The sequence below is a fragment of the Parambassis ranga genome, chromosome 16 (genome assembly GCF_900634625.1).
Source record: "Parambassis ranga chromosome 16, fParRan2.1, whole genome shotgun sequence".
Classification (NCBI taxonomy): Eukaryota; Metazoa; Chordata; class Actinopteri; family Ambassidae; genus Parambassis; species Parambassis ranga.
The window spans coordinates 7,560,123-7,578,400 of NC_041036.1; positions in this window are offsets into that span (position 1 = coordinate 7,560,123).

The following is an 18,278-nucleotide window of genomic DNA, read 5'->3' on the forward strand; positions in this document are numbered from 1 at the left end:
CTAAGCCCTACACACAAAATGCACTGTGGAGGATACATACATTCACACCCACACAGGCACAAAGCTATCAGAACAAGGTCAAGTCTGACAGCAGGCAGATGAAGAGCCACTTAGGGGACCTGTTTCTGGTCTTTATTCTGTGCTTCCCCTTTGAGAGCTCTATACACACATGCCGATTGATACGGAGTAAATGATGAAGTCATCGTTGTTAGCAGTGTCAGGTAGAAGAGAAATGAATGAGTAAGTGTTAAAGTAGAATAGAAAGGTGGAACATAATTGTGTAAAATTGCAGTTAATCATAGAATTAGTGGAGAATTAATCATGTTTGATGTCTGAAGGATGCTGTGCCATGATAGAGCTTGAATCACACTTGATGTGTGCAGGTAGAAAACAAGACTGGAAGATGCAATAAATACATAAAGAAAAAAAAACAATTAGTAATGTTTAACTGCAACCTCCCACCACTCCCAATGTACACAGTGCCTAAACAAACTAGCATTGGAAGTGAATGCTTTGTATCATCAGAGCTTAGAGGAAGGATTGTGTGTTCAATGTTGTTGATTGTGAGCAGGCTTATCACCTCTGAAAACACTGGAGACCAATGGGCTCAGTGTAGATTATAAATATGCATGGGAATCAATACATGTTTGACGATAGGGGACAGAAAAATTGAGAAAAACACTGGAGGATGGCAGAGGCCCAAGTATGTTCATCTTCATTTATTACAGTCATTTATTCTTTTTTCTCTTTCTTTCCACTGCTGCACATGTACACTGCACTCACTTCATGCACACACACAAATGTACACACAGGTTCAGACGGAGAGAGGGAGAAAAAGAATGTCCCGATCAGCAAATTATCCATTCTTTTTTGCCCGATCATCCCAACGGGGCTGTGCTGTGTGTAATAGTGAGTGTAGTCCTCTTATGATTAGCCTGGCTCTATATTTGTCATTTCAGGTCCACAAGGGAGGCCATAGAGCGGTCTGGGATTCTTGGGTTTCTTCTTCTATTGAATTCTGTTTGAGTTGTTGGGCAGACTGCCCAATTCAATCAAATACACATTATTTATTAGTATATAGTATAGTATAGTACAGTAAAATTCTGCTACAATGAAATTATTGGAAATTACTAGAAATCTTATTTGCAGATTTCCAGAGCAAATTATTTGGGAGGTTCACCTGCAGCAGTCCAAAACAGTAGTTTAAGTACACTATTTCATACCTACACATTTAATTTGCCTGATACAATATATGTAAACCCCCCTCTAGCTCTGTATCTTCTTCATAGATGAAGTGAAATAACAAGTCCTCCTTCTGGAGTTGTAATACAAACAACAGAGTGACCAATAACATTAATATACATTTATATCAATGACAATACATAAAATAATGGGCTTGTTTTTGAAAAATACTATGTTACGTATTTATATTCTGTTCCTCAAAATGTAGGCGCAACCTAAATTGTGTATAAACATTATTACACATACTATAGTTCTTCTGTAGAGCGAGATGTTGAGTAGAAGAGAAGATACATTTGGCCACAGGACTTCAACTTGAAATATTATAGCTGCAGTCTTGGCTCAAAAGGAACCACATTCGCTTATTCCTGTTTTATGACTTATAATAATGGACCTTCTAGTCTTGCTTCAGCACCTCTCCACCATTCATTCAGTGTGCAATTTGCTGTCTGTCCGTCCATCAAATGCCCCAACACAGACTTAAAGTGCACCCAAATGACCTCCATGCAACATTAACATTTGACAACAGACAGTATAAATGCACGTTTGTGATATTACAACTTATCTTTGTTTAGTAATTGGTGACACTGGGTGGTAGTAATATAGCCCAAGGGGTCATTTGATACTGTAATGATAGCAGGCTGTCATAGGGGCTGGATCATTGTCACTCTTCCACATCAGTCATGTTTTAATAGTGTGAAAAACAGTCCTTTCCTTTATGGTGGAGTAAACACAACTTCAATCTATTTGCACTTGATTTTGAATATTTTTCATATCGGTTTATTGGTTTTGGGGAATTATTTTGGAAAAATTGTGGCTAAAAAAATCATGTTTGTGGATATATTTTAAAGAGTTGTCACTAAAATACATTTGTCACTGTATCCTAACTAAGATGAATATGATGCAAATTTCTATGATAGACAGCTAGTTAGCCCATTATAACAAGGAAATATTGGGTTTAATAACGATGTTGTAATGATTATTTTCATAAGTGGAGATAAATGTGTCCACTGCCAATTTGCTTCTTTATGGCCAACACTTCTCAAAACCCACACAATGCTCCCAATACTATACATACCATACACCCAGTGCTATACATACTGTATGTACATTTCAGATTAGGTTATTAGTTATCTCACTTTCTATCTCTGTCACCACCCTTCCCATTAAATGTTCTTCTTTTTTTTAGTTATTTCTTTCACATTTTTTTTCTCCTTAGTCCTCTCCTAATTTCTATCTCTATAAAACATCCTGTCCATTTCTTCATCTCTGGCATCTTAATAAGTTCTAATACATGCAAGCCATTGTACTCCATATAGACCAAACAGGTACATCATTAATCTAAGCCCTTTGCAGCACTACCTCTGTAATAGTAACTGGATAACACATTGTTTCCTATGTGAGCTGGGGCATCCATATTATCTACTATCACCCCTTAATAAATTACACCTGGAGATGTGGCATTTTGTCTCTGTGTGCCTTAGCATTGTGAAGCTGGACTTCCCTGGTGGATGAATGAATATAATATAAGTGTGTTCTCTAATTACCCCTTCAGCTCTCCTCCTAACACCCACACATACTCCCTCTCCCCAGGTCTTCATCAGGTTATACAGTATATGACAAACTGATAAAGTGACCTATATATTATAGAAAAAATGTGGGCTTAAACAATGTTGAACAAGACAGGCTTCATACAATATGATGCAATGTGTTTAATTTGTTTCATAAAAAGTATCACTGTATTCCAGTGGACAACACATATTGCTGCACAAGTTGCAGCAAAATAATATGATTCACATATTTGCCAAAATACAATACTCAGTAAACTATACAGACTCATGCACAACAACTATGGAATTGCTGAAAGATGACTTTGATGGTCTTGTCTTTCAGTCTCTCAACTAAACAAATAGAGAATAGATACTAGTTTAATCAGAAAGGCAGAAAGTCTAATCCCCAAAATGAGATGACATTGAGAAGGGCATCATATTGAAACATGCAGTGTGATCTAAGCAGGAATTTTAACCTTGTACCCATTAGAGTGGTTCATTTGTCCCAGGGCACCACACAAAAAAATCCTCATCAGCTTTGTCGTCCGACTCCCTAGAAATAAATAAAAGACCATCTGCTTCTTAAAGTGACCTTTGTGTCCGCCTTTCTTCGTTTAAAATTCAGATATTCTCATTTTTGTTTCTGTCAATGTGCCAGGGCTTACATTCTATAATGCCAGCAGTCTTTACAAACAAATGACACCCTGTGGTTTTATTTATGTGGGGTTTAAGAAAATATAGGGTCTACAGCCCCATGGTGGTCCCAAGGTGGGTTTACCGCTGATTAATCTCTGTCAAACACACAGTTAGATGCCTGTAATACACACACACGCACACACACTTTTATTTAAAGTTTTTAAGTAAACTATCAACATACATACAACATATATGCACTAAATATTTTTACATTTCTATTGTTCCTATCAGTACCTGTTTTTTATTGTGTGTACAACTTGTTTAGTCAGTCAACTATTATGCCGAATCAGCACTAACCCTAAGATAGAATTGCTGCACCAGCATTTTAAACACACAAGGAAAGCAGGTGCCATGTCATCTGCCTACATGCACATGCAGTTTTGTTATATATGATTTTTATACCTCACAAACCAATGCTTTCAGCCTGTTTTTGCCGCCCTTCCCCAATATACACACATAGAGAAGTACACACACACACACACACACACTGCAATGATCAAATTTGTTGTACTCGGTCCAAGTCCAGGGATAGCCTGAGGATGGGCACCAGTTGGCTGCCACATTTGGCTGGTTCCACACTGTTAGTCAGATACGGTCTCGAGCGTACAGGGGGAGTAATCTTTTAAATGATACCTACCTCACTGTCTGTTTCTGGGTGTTCACATGTGTGTGTATGCACTGTGTGCACATGCTTAAGCCTATGCCTACATGTATGTAAAGGATTGTGGAAGTGACTGTATGTAGTTAAATTTGTCATTATTTGACAAGTTTTTGCCTAAACATAAGCAAGCTGTCCTGGCCAACTGGTCCATTACACCTGCTAGTGAAAGTGTGTGTGTGTATGTGTTCATGCAGACTTAATTTCCTGATTGTGCCTTTTTTCTCATTTGCAACATCTTTTTGTAATGGGGATCTGTTTGTCCTTTCGAAGAAAATAAAAATGTGTTCTGTTTATTGCTTTGCAGCTACCAGTATCATTAGTGAAATCTCTAATGTGTTGTTGGACCCACAGTATGCTCACATCAGCATCTTATTACTCTGCTTCATTTGAATATTTTGTTGCTTTACACAGCCTTTTTTCACACTGTTTTTGTATTTTTTAATTTCTTCCTCTTCTAGGCCTCATTCATTGTTTGTCAATGGAATTTTACTGTTATAACAAACTCATTTTTGTTTATAATTTGTATGAGCATCTCTTCATTGCATGCTGCTTAACGTTGTTAAGATCATGCCAACTTTGTCTTATTTGATAAGTAAAATGCTCAAAGCATTATACAATGCACAGACATTTATCCAGTTTCTTTGTTAGCTCTTTATTGTGCATTACTGTAGTAGGAAGGCACTTAATTGTCCCATTTAGAAAGCTTGACCTTGCTGGAATCTAATTAATTAGTGTGGTATGAAGGTTAATTAGTAACGAAGGATGTCCATGCATCATAAAGCCCCTTGTCTTAACCCACGATGGCAGTCAGGCAGAAAAACAGTCATCCGTCACCCTCTTTGTGAGAAAAAGCTGAAGTGATACTCACACATTTTAGTTAATTTCTGTGCAGCTCTTGTTCATTGACCCCTTATGCCATTAAAGGCGAGGGATCCACCAGGTGGGATTCTGTATTTGAATAATCAATGGGTTAATGGGTTGTCCCATTGTATTTGATGGATGAGGTTTGTGATGTAGAAGGTGAAAGTTGCAGTCATCTTCAATGCCTACAGCTACAGTGTAACAGTAAGGTTTTGACATTTCTGCATCAAGGAAAAAAAGGCTATTCAAAATAAAACTACATTTATAAAAAAAATGCAGAGGAGCATTTTAGATTAGTTCCCTGAATAAAAAATAACTTTTGTCAAAAAATACAATTTTTCAGAGTAACATGGCATATGCGACCAGCACCAGCTGCCTTAGCTTCATGCAAACACTGGATATATAGAAAATTAACTATTTTGGCTCTGACTAATGCTAACAAAAACTTCATTAGTCATTTCTAAAGCCAGGGTCCCACGAGATGCATTTGTGCTGCATTTTGGCTGCACTGCATTTTTGTGAATTAATAGATTTACACTTTTAATCACTGACTAACCACTGCCTATACACTAAGTGTTTTATGTGTATCTTGCTTAATGGTTAAATGAGTTTCTCGCTTCAAATGGACTAGACTGGAGTGTGCTAGTCCTTCTAGCAGGCAGACAGCTGGAATGCTGACTGCATGGTCTTATAGCCAGTGAGGCATGACAGCTGTACCACTAGCATGATCACACATCACAATGTCAGAGCAAACTTTCAAATAGATTTTATCGGTATAAATCAACTACATTCTGTGGTACAAAATGTAAGTCCTCCTAACAGCTTCTTGCTATCATCAGCATAAAATATGGCCATACCTGCAATACCTCCTCTCAGGAGGCCGGTCTGCATCAGCTGCAGAGCAGTGGAAATCACTAACTTGTTGAGTGGCAAGAGGGATTAATTGTACCAGGCTGTAAACATGTTCATTTCTGCTGTGAAGTTGGCCATTTTAACATGGGAGTCTATGGGAAATGACTTGCTTTTGGAGCCAGCCCCCAGCGGTTGCAGCGTGAATTACAAGTTTTGACACTTCCGCATGGGCTTCAAGTTTGACCCCCGAAGGTGGCCGCTTGGTCCATACACACTGACTAGAGTGGCAGCGATCAACTGCAGCTGTTGTGGTGCAGCTGTAAACATGCAACATGGGATTCAGGGTAGGGCTGGGCAATATGGCTTAAAAATAAAATCTCCAATGTTTTCACAAAAAACACATTTTGTATATGATTCTCTCAATGTAGGCTGTTTTAAGTCTCTGTTTGAGGTGCTGAAAGCACTTGCTTGACAGCAAGCAAAGTTTTCCTACTGTAATGTTAATCAGCCCATCGTTGATGGATGGACTTATGTTTGCAGACAGTAGCTAACGACATAGCTAATGACTGAGGGACATTGTAAAAACACAGCCAGTCTCTCAGTCCAGCATTAGGCTACAGTCCTCCGTCTCTTAGCCTGCAGCATTCAGCTGTCTGTCCGGTTGTTGACATTTGTTGATACACACTCCTTTAATTATTCAGGCTACTACACACACACAAACAGGCAGTGATGCAGGGTATCAGGAGAGAGTGCGACACCTGCTTAATAAAAGATCTTTAGAGCACCATGAGGATAGATGATAGGCACATTTTTGAAGAGCACACTTACTTCTGGCTGTGATGTCGCAAAACCGAACCACTTCCAAACAAGCTCTACTCTTACAGCCAACATGTTGTTGAAGTCGTCTCTGTCGGGTACATGTGGGGGAGGGCTGAGGGCTTTGAACTACAGGAGCACAGGGGGGTGCGTCAGCGGTGGAAGTTTAAATCAGTTTTCATGAAAAACAAATCTTCCTAAAGAGCAAATTCGAAATAATCAATGAAATCGATTTATTTCCCAGCTCTAATTCAGGGGTAAAACTCACTATGTAACTTGTCACATGCAATTAGTTTGATCATATGGAACAACAAAAACCTAAACACGTTGTCAGCACCAGTAAAGTTCCTGGAGCCTTTACTGATAGTCCACAGCTCTTATCCAAGAAGTCTTACGGTACATAACCTATCCCCAGCTGCCAGGTGAGAGCTGTACACAAGGTGGTCTAATGGCTAAATTTAGCAATTGTTCTAATTGCTAAATTAGTTTGAAGCAATAATTGACCTTGTAGGGCACATCACTAACATTTCATTTCAAACCATTAACATAAATAAGAAGCCTTCTACTGAAAATGTTATTGCTATTAAAGGGAATGCTATGCGTCATGACATGTTCCTCATGGATTTTCAATTATAAGTGAACTTCGGTGCAGATAGACAATAACTATACAGGTCTGATTCATAAAGCTGTAAATGACTGACAGGTAAAAAGGAAACTGTGTTATAGGCAGAGCTCCAACTGCTTGATTTGGAGTCAATATCAATTGGGTTTAAATAAACAAATCAAGTGAAATGTAAAGAGAGAAAAAGAACTGCTTTTTCATGTTAATGAATTTCTAGTTAAGGTTAGTCCTCTGCACAGGCATGTTGAAATGGAAGAGTATTTTGTGAGTGCAATACATTTCCGCCATTCTGACGGATAACATGGAGACACAACTTAGAAGAAACTTAGAAGAATATTAATGTGCTGTTTTGGATGTTAAGAGTTATTCACCAAACCTGACTCTATCCTTTTATGTCTTAATGTCTTACCCCCTTAAAGCTTCATTTGAATGAGATCAATTCTTCTTCTGTAAAATAAATGTTTCTTTTCATCATTTGAAATAAAAAACAACAAAAAAAACAGTGCTGGCAAAAATCCATTTTCAGTCTTGTTTTTCTCCTCAACGCAGACACTGTCATAAGCAGACACTTTTCTGTCTGTTTTCCAACTCCAGTCTCTCTATCTCTAGGGCCTTGTTATGTTCACTTAGGACTTAAAGGCAGCCATTTGTATGCCCTCACATCCCACAGGGAACTATCCTCAATCGCTACTACCTGAAGCTTTTCATATAATTTCACAATCAAAACCTTGGGATGCGCTCAAGCAGAGATGGCTCTAGGACTGCTGAGATGTGCAGTTTTCCATCTATCTGTGGAACAGTAATTGACAGGAAAAGGTAGGAGAGAGGAAAAGTAGAAAGAAGAAAGCCGTTTTATTACTGTCACAGGTGTAGGATAGCACACTAGTCGCTGAGTCCGCATAGTGAGTCTGTGATTGGGGCAATTCAGCATAGGGACTTTGAGATCTGGGGGCATTTGGATGGATCACGTGTCTGTCATGGCATCTCTACTGTACACTCTGAATCTCTGCTTGGAGTATTTCAAGTAGCACAAAGGATTTACAATGGTGTGACAAGGACAATTCATCAAGTAGCAGTTGTGTGTGTGTCATATTTTGGTACCAAGGACAGAGGGAAGATTAACCAACAGTATTCTTATTCTGGCTTCTGAAAATAGGTATCCAAGAGTAATTTTATGAGCAACACATGTAATTTCACTTTTTTTTACTTATTTCACTTTTTTATTATGTATGTGCTTTTCTTAAGACTAGATAGTTTTTAGATTGCACATGCAGGCGCACATTCGTATGTCTCAACCAATGTCAGTATACAATATCAACACATATAAATGGGTGTAGAAAAAGAGAGTATGTATGAGTAGGTATAAATCATAGGTAAGCTAAGAAATTGCAGAGGACTTGCAGGTCCTGCATGGTAATGAGAAAGGGGACACTAATTCTTTCATTTGATGTTCTGTAATTATGGTGTCCATGGCCCAGTCTGGCACACTAGCCAGATTTATGTTCTCCTTTGCTATGAAAGTGTGTGTGTGTGTGTGTGTGTATGTGTGTGTGTATAAAAGAGAGAGAGAGAGAAGAGATAAAGCAAGACAGAGAACAGAGAAGGAAGAGCTAACAGGGAGCAGGAGAAAGGGGTGGGAAGCTGAGTGAGCAAGAACAAGAAATTTAAAGAGTGTTATAAAACAGAGTCTCGTGTCTTAAATCACAGGCTTTGCCCCAGTGGAGGTAGGCTGTGATTACTATGATATAAGGTGCTGGCTGAATACATTTACATCTTCTCAATGACAAATTCACCTTGTTGTAGTTCAAGCCAACATGATTTTCAATTATGAAATACTGAAAAAGATCATAAATAAGCAGACTAATGAATGCATAAAAAAACCTCAACTCCCCCTTTAGGGTTTATGCAAAGTGATCCTGATATATCTGCAGTGCCCAAAATGTTGTTTGGATAATGTAGATGACCCAAATGCCAGTGTGTGTCTAATTCCGTGACCTGTGAAGGTGTATCTTCACACGCATTCCACCCAAACATTGAGGGTAGGAGTTTTAGGTCTCTGCTGAGCAACAGCTAACAAGCTCAGTTAGCTCGAGGTGTGTGGCCTCAAAGCTGGCATTAGCTCATGTTCTCCCAGCATGCATGAGGACAAGACTTTAGGGAATGAGCAGCAGCCCTCCAGCACAATGTCAATTATCCTGATTCATATGTCTTATAACAGTTTTGATTGTTTTCTGTACTGTACTGTACCTCTGATCCAATCCTAGCCAGTGAAAAACTGGTTTTGTAACATGGCAGTACTGAAACAACAATACATTTTAATAGGGGTTTACCACAGAATAGCCACATAATATAAATGCATGTGTAAATTCCATTCTTGGAAATGATGTGTCCTTAATGCCCTTTATCTGCTTGGATTTTACTGTGACTTAATGATTAGCCTTTAACAATATATCACTTCTGAGTCTGAACTCTGATAATTCAGCTTCTCTGTGTTTCATCACACCCATTAAGCTCACTATGGTTGATGTTACTATGGTTAAAAAACAATCGTAAAAGCTGTCCTTTGGTGTCCTTAATGACTGGGAGGTATTATAGCCTGTTTGTTGGTATTGTAAAGTTGCCTTGTGGATGACCTGTGAGACTTTTAACCCTTTTAAAGATGATTTATTGCCAATACTCATTCTTTTTAATTATCCCTGCAGCTAGGTGTCCAACAGTTTTGTAAAGCCATTACTGAAAATCAATACATAGCTTTTAGGTGATGAATTAATTAATGAAGTGTGAAGTTTACCCTGAGTGAGGGCCCATTGATGAAGAGAGACAGTGACAGAAAGGCTGAAATAAAGAAGGAGATTTGGTTGAGGTGACTCCTAATGATTCCGTATTTGTTGGTTTGGAGCATTTTAGCTCTCTGCTAATTGCACTTAATTTGTGTTTTGATTTAAATAATTTGAGGGAAGGGCTTGGAAACAAACATTTCTCTGCTGGAGACGGGTGAGTAATTTCCCCCTCATGCCTTTGGCAACCAATCTCCCAGACTAGCTAAATGGATCATTATCCAAGGACCAATTCGACTGAAAGCGTCTTTGAAGCTTCACAGATTCCTTTTCTTTTGTTTTCTTCATTTTGATCTCTAACTTAATGCATGTTGTTCTTCAAACCTTACCCCCAAGTGTTAGCATTTCTTTGACAATCTGAAAATGATTGCTACATATTTTAACTATTTTTAACTCCACAGTGACCTTAAATTAACATCTTTTTTTTTTTGCTTTTTGTTCTAAAAGAAAGTGTAAGGTGAGAAAGCAAACACAATCGTTGACACAGAAACCTGTACAAACTGTGCCACTACTATTTCATGTTATTTTTGTGTACATCTTTGGCAGGAGAGCATTTTAATGAAAAAAAGGAGCCAATGAAATCCATCATGCACCAGTGGGACGGAGAGCAAGTGGGATATAGCATGTTTGTGACCTGAAGCATGCTCCACATACAAGTAGATATATATTTTAGATTGTATATGCAAAACATTTTGCAAAATGTCTCATTCTATCCCATGTCTAAATTAAACAGCCCTGCGGCTGAAATGACTACTTTTCTCAGAGTGCACTACCTTGCAACTAATAGTCCCCATTATTCATGGCCCTACAGCAGAGGTCACTGCCATGGGGTTTACTTTTTTTTACCTCTCTAAATTGGAAGTCAAGAGAAAATGAATCGAGACACCCACACATGGAATGAGCTATAGGTTTGACTTTGACTTGTCCTCAAACTGCAAAGTGAAAAAAATAGTTTTATGTGTCGTATGGACCATAGGAGATTGTGCTGGAGGTCAGAATGGGTGTTGATATCTCAGGTATTTTGGATGAAATATTATGACATGATTATTTTACATCCTTCTTCTAGATTTAGCCTCAGAAATTTCATGTATCACACTCATCACTTGGGCATCACAGTGACTTTGTTAGTTACAACTTTTTACAGCTTGAACACAGTAGAGTAGTGCTTATAGATATCTTTATCATTATCTGTTTTGTTTGTATCAAAACAGCTGTCAGAATGGTTGCATTTAATTAGTGTGTTTTGAAATGTTTGTTCATAGTCAACTGCCCTCAGATTAAAAGGCAGCAGATAAGAAGTGTTTCTGTCCATTCACTTTGTCTGAAAATCTGATATTTCCGATATCACAGAGAAAAGTTTCATTAAGCTGTTATTCACCTCCAGCAATCTACTGAACGTCCAATCCAGAATAAGTCTTCAATTTTCCACAACTGCCAAGAGGAAGTTATATCTGATAAGACAGACATCTGATAAATTGGCGATTTTCAAAAGCAGGGGTTGAATTAAGGTGATGGGTTGAAGCCTGGAACTGTTTGTCACCATGCAAGTTCAAGGTCTGGCTTTTGAAAATTGAGACATTTTGCCATAAGATTGAAAAATCCCCTTCAGCTGATGTTCACTTTGTTGAGCTTGACCTTTTCATCTCATAGACAGGAAAATTATGTTTTCACAGAGAAGGACAGAATCAATCTACTGACCCGCTGGCATGTATAAACACCACTGTGAGATTATGGGTTCATGAGAGGAAGTGTGGTAACATTTCTTTTGCAGGACGTTTGCATTTCACCTTACTTGCCATAATTTAGTTATAAAAAAGTCTATATGTTGCATATAATCTGAATAAAAATGTGGCTTGGTCAGATTATCCATGTTTTACTGCAGGAAAGACTTTCTCATAAAGGGGTGACCCTAGAATCATGATCAATTTTGTGTATGATCACTTATTCCTTGTATGTAAAATGCACAAGCATTTAAGAGTTGGAACATTTTATGATGTTTATATTGATTAGTACCACATCAAACTGCAGCTGGATGTTAAGAAGTGTGTTACAAATACTGAAAATGTACATAATCTCCATTATTTAACCTTACTTTGAGTATGCAACAATAGTGGAGTCACATTGCATCCTTGGAATACATCTGTCACATATTGAACTGTGATTCAATTAATCAACACCAGCTACTCATACATTTTTGTACATAATTCACAAATAAGACTTCTCCATCCATAAACAATCAGATTCATCTTCTATTTATATGTAACACACACACAAACCATTAACATACTGTACATAAAAAATGCCATGCCTTGATTTTATTGAGATGCGTTATGCACTGCTCACACCACGTTATCCAACATCAATTGCAATCCCATTCATACTTCCTGCCTTCAATATTATGCACATGCACATTTTTCATTATATTTCTAATTAAAGGTGAATGGTGGAGTCTGATAGGATTTTATGTCTTTCACTGGCTCCATTGTCTGTCAGGCAAAATGGATCCTACCTTGTGCTGAGCAATATATCAGGCCATACATTGTCTAAGTATGAGATAATGTAGTGTGGATCTGTCCAGTTACTGTTAAGTATCAACAAATTCATTTATGTGGTATTCATAAGGTATATCCTTTGAAGACCTGTGGAATCTTTTAGGTGGAGTTTAGCTTTGGCACAATTAAGATTACTCAACTATATTAATTGTATTATTTGTGATGTTTAGGTGTGTCTCTGCTAAAGATGATTTTAACTTGTAGTCATTAGGTTATTGATTACAAGAACAAGATTAAACAACAGAGACCCCGTCATAAATTATGGTATTTTAAAAAAAATATGTTCATTAATGTGTTAAAGTGCAAGAGTGTGCATGGGCATATTCTGGGTTGAATCATGCGTATATACTGCATTTCACAGCATATTGGTTTGACATAGAGGGATTTAAAGACTGGAATGAATAAGTTAAGGAAGGCATTAGGCTCTTGAATGTCAGCCTGTGAAAGATCAGCATTTAGGTGGGATGTCTTTTACTTTAATGCCCTTTTTTTCTGGACTTTGTGGAGAGACACTATAATTTCAAGGAACTCTATCTCAGCAGACACAAGGGGACTATTAAAGTTCATGAAGCAAAGGCTCACTGAGAGGGTGCATTAATGGTTAACAGTAAAAAATTTACAATTCTTTTGTAAAATATGCTAAATTCAATTTAATGGTATTTTTGAAAAACTGGTGTGGTGCTGGTTGTATGCAGAGAAAGAAAATGAAGGAGAGCAACATGGATCATGACAAATGCTGGGATGTTTACCTAGGTTCATCTAAACCAATTGAATCATTTGCTTAGGTCAAAGACAGTGGCCTGTGGTTTAACTTAATACGTTCTCCATGTGTGGTTTACTTGGGGTGGAAATAAAATGGCAGTTAGAAGAAGCCTAACAAGTGGAGCCAGTGTGATGCTTTGCAGTTCAGAAAGAGGTTAGAGGAACATGATGAAGAGTTTATGATGTTTATTTGCACACCACAAGCCAAATATTAATTAGGTGTATAACTAATATTGAAAAATAGATATCTCAATATCTTTTGTCTCTGAAACCACAGGACACCAGAACTTCATGACCCTAAGGGTCAGAAACATTTACGTACCACAAAAGGGAGCTTATCGTACCTACAATTATAGATAGATAGATAGATAGATAGATAGATAGAGGGTTAGAAATGAGGGATGAAGCTAGATCAGACTGACCTACAGAGATCATTCCTTGTGTTATTCCCTCATTTAATATCAGCTCTGATTCTAATATATATTTATGAAGCTCTCCTCTGCTCGCTGACATCCTAGTTACCGTAGCAGCAGGTGTTCGATCGATGTAGTATACAGCCTCGCCCTCACACAAACACACACAATGGAACACTGGGATGAAGACTAGCATATTACTTCAGGATACACACACACACATACACTTGTTTCTCAAACAAGCATTTCCTGGAGGTTGACCAGCTTCACTTCCAGTGCTTCCAAGGTCAAAACAAACTCCGTGTCTCATTACAATCTACAGGTGCTTGTGGAATCCCAATGCGTGTGTGTTTGTTATGTGGAGTACGTGAGTATCTTGTGTTTGCAGTGTGTCTGTGTTGTTGTGTGGATGTGTGTTGGAATGGAAATGAGCCCTCTGAGTATGGCTAAAGGGCTCTCTCCCTCTTTCACAAGATAGATAGGATCTTAACAACCATGAGGGTAGAAGGGAAGTGTGTGAGTCTGTGTGCGTGTCTGTGTGTGCATCCTCGGGCTACAATATTTTTCAGATTTCTATTGCATCAAATCACAAAGACAATTCCCTTGATTTTCTGACTTGTGGCATGGCCGGTGGTAAGCTGAGAAAGCTCTTCGATCAAATATTTACTTGTCTATATCCTGGCTCACATCACAGCAAATGGTATTTATGTTCTTGGCCAAAGAAAAGAACTTGCTAATTACAGAACAGTGTTGATATTATTTTACATAGATACTATATTAAATCCCTAAAAGCAGCAATCGTTTAAAATCCATATTTATAAATATGAAACATATTTTTGCAATGCTGTTGCACATGGTAACTATTGTCTTTCAGCCAACATAACAGGCAACTGACAGTTTTCCTGTTCCTTGGCACCTTCACAAGAGATACAAAGGAAAGAGTGTGAGTGTGCGTTTCCTCTGACTGCAACTGCAGAATTTTGAAAATAGCTATTTTAAAGCATATCATGGGTATCGTTTTAGAGATACTCATTATTATGCAAAGATGTCACATTTGCATTGTGTGTGGTGACAAACGATTTTCCCCCATAGTCAAACCATGTGACTTATACTTAACTACACACAAAAAAAGAAACTGAAAATGTGAGAAATTAGTGATGTCCACAAGGCACCAATTTCGAGGATTGAGTGAAGTTCAGCCACTGGAAATGTGCCTGCTTTAGTCCAATTAATGCAATTATTTGACTTTGTGGAAACATGATGACTCACAAGCATGGGAAATTATATAACTCTACTATGCCTTTGATGCAAGTTGAAAAAGAAACGTATGCAAGTATATAATGCTGACTTTGCCCTCAGCTGGCCTCTTGGTCTGCAGTCCCATTGTATATTATTTTTTAATTACCATTTGTGTCAGTATTTAGCTCACATGGTTGAGTGCTTAACATTTTCCCTTTTGTTTAAATCTGTGCAGTTTACAGAGTTAGACATTTACCCATGCAGGATGCACTGACACATCTCTGGTTTCGTAATAGTCCTGCACAACAGGGTAGTAATCCCACATTCAATTTTGTTTACTAAAGTGAATTTGCAAGAAGGATATGGCCAAAACAAGTCTGTGCACCCTGATGTTCACTGAAGTGACACAACACAATGTGGATGAAGGAAATGACAGTGGGGTAGGGTGGGCTGTGAAGAGGGGGGTAGGTTAGAGAAGTGTGCAGTGGAAAGGGAGAGGAGAGCCGATATCCTGGATGTATTCACCCTTCATTTAACAGGCTCAAGTCTCACCACCTTACACAAAAGTATAAACATACTATATCATTTGACTTGCATGAAGTGATTTCTACATGTGCAAAAAAACTGGGACTGTATTTTCGGCATTCTGTTTGCTCCACAAATGTCTTGCTACAGTGCTTGTTGAAATTGTGTTGTATTTCCCTTGTGCATTAGCTACTATTTCACATTTTTGAGAATTCCACTTTCTGTGTATGTGACGATCAATCCTCGCTGGTGGTGTAGTGTGGTGTGATGTCATAGCATCGGTGGTTCAGTGCACAGTGAAATAGCAGCGCCAAATGACAGCCTGGATTCCAGTTGGGTGCAGCTGCTGACACATTCTCACAATGTATTGCAGAGGTGAAATTTCATTCAAGTTCCAGCTACTTGTGTATGAAACTAACAGCAGCATTCTGATACAATGTAGAATGTATATGCTTTAACCTGAGTGGTATTTTACTCTAGGGACTTTAAAATGTAATTTCCCATAACATAAGTAATACAAGGCAAAAATGATGCCACACAGCTTTAACTTGCAGCCAATGTGATTTTTTGTGTGTGTGACTCGTATACAGCAAATACAACTATATTGGAGCCTCTGGAGTTTCAGTTTGTGAAAATATTACCAACTGTGCCATTATCCCAGCAGGGAAACAACAGACCAAATCCTTTGAGTTCTGTTGTAAATTCCATTTTTTTTACATCTATGAGGATTGACTAATGTTTTTAGCCAGCATCAAGTAGCCACTTGAGGAGTCACGGTTTTTGGTACAAATGTGTTTAATACATGTTTGTATTGTAACTATTACCATCTCTTATAGAAAACTTACAGTCCCACAGACTGCACAAACCAGGGAGCCCAACCACTTCAGACCTGTGGCTCACCTGATAAAAGACCATGTACAGGCTGATCCTGAACAACATCCAACCCTAGGTACGCCCCAAGCAGGACCTCTAGGAAATATAGCATTGGAGTGAACAACGCTGTCATCTAACTGCTGCATAGATCTCTTCTGCACTTTGAAGGAACACTGTGAGGGTCATGCTTCTTGACTTCTTCAGTGCCTTTAACACTATAACAACCAGTGCTAGTCAAAGGGAAGCTGGGAAGAGAGGGAGTCAACAGCCGGCATGGATACCTCTTCACCCTTTATACAGACTTCCATTACAACTCAAACAGTTGTTTCTGATGCAGCTATTCTTGTTTTAGATGTGCATCTAATATGACTGATCTGGAATACAGGAAGGAGGTCAAGGACTTTGTTGAGCGGTGTCATCAATGCCACAAATACTAAGAAGATGGTGACTGACTTCTGTAAAAAGGCCTCACAGCCTCCATTAATAAACATTCAGGCACTTGACACTGAGATGTACGTATTGGTTCTACAACAGGGGTGTTTACAACAACAATAAACTGTACTAGTTGCATAACACAAGAGTCCAGGAAGGGTCAGAAGTCCTGTGGTAAGTGCAGGACATTACTTTTATGAGGCCATGGTTTCATCAGCAACTTTCTTTACTGTGGGCTGCTTTATTGGTGGAATCACAGAAAGGGAGAACTGGACTGTCCTGGGCTATCCTTTGGGACTTACTGAGTGGATTCAGTGATTGAGAGGATGAGCCAAGCTGCCAAGCTGCTGGGCACCCAGAGCAACTCATTGCACCCTCCAAGACAGTTGGGTAGCTCCTTCAGCCTCAGACTGCTGCACCCCCAGTGCAAGAGGCAATTCTATCAAAGGTTTGTTGTCCCGACAGCAGCCTGTATAACATCAGTGTATCATAGGACTGCTGGTGTGTTTCCACTTCTGTAAGACCACCTACATCCTCCTCAGGGTAACATGAAACTCTTTATACGTTATATTTGTTTTATGTTCACATTTGATCATCACTAAAGTAACCCAGTACACTTTCTCTCTTATCTTATGTTTTCTTATGTGATCTTGATTGAATGTAAAACTGCAATTGATATACTGATATTGCTTTAAATATTATTAAAATTAAATAAACTTCCCAAGCTTTAAAGCACCAGCATTATACTTCTCACATGCAAAATGTGAAGCATACGTTAAAAAAAGCAAGAAAAGAAGAAAATCGGCAAATGTACAATTTTCATTGACTCCCCATCTGTTTCTCCGTCTCGGCCTTTCTCTTTCTCTCCAAGTCTTTCTCAGAAACACTCATCAGGCACTACAGTACATATTCCTGCTTTCAATTATTCTGGCTGAGGGCAATATGTTTTAATGATGAGCTGATTCTCTGAGTGTAGTCTCCAGCTTTGCCAGCCTGAGCAGTAATGCCTTTTGCACATGTCAGGGTCGGGGCCTAGTTGTAATCTGAGGCTCATTACAGCTGGTGAGGCCAAGAGCAGAAACGGAACACAACGTCTCCCTGCAGCGCTGAATTACTTTTCCACCACCGGGTTCCCCTCTCCCTCGTTCAATGTTTCTCTCCTTGTCTCAGCTGCTTCACTGTTTGTCTTTGATCTCTCTCTTTCCTGTCTTATTCCCTCCCTCCCTCCCCGTCTCTCTCAATCTCAATATCTTGTTCTCCTGCATCTGCTTCTCCATTTATTTCTCGGTGTCTTTTTCAAGCTCTCTCTCTCTCCATCTCCTCTCTCCATTCGTTCTGTGTCGGCACT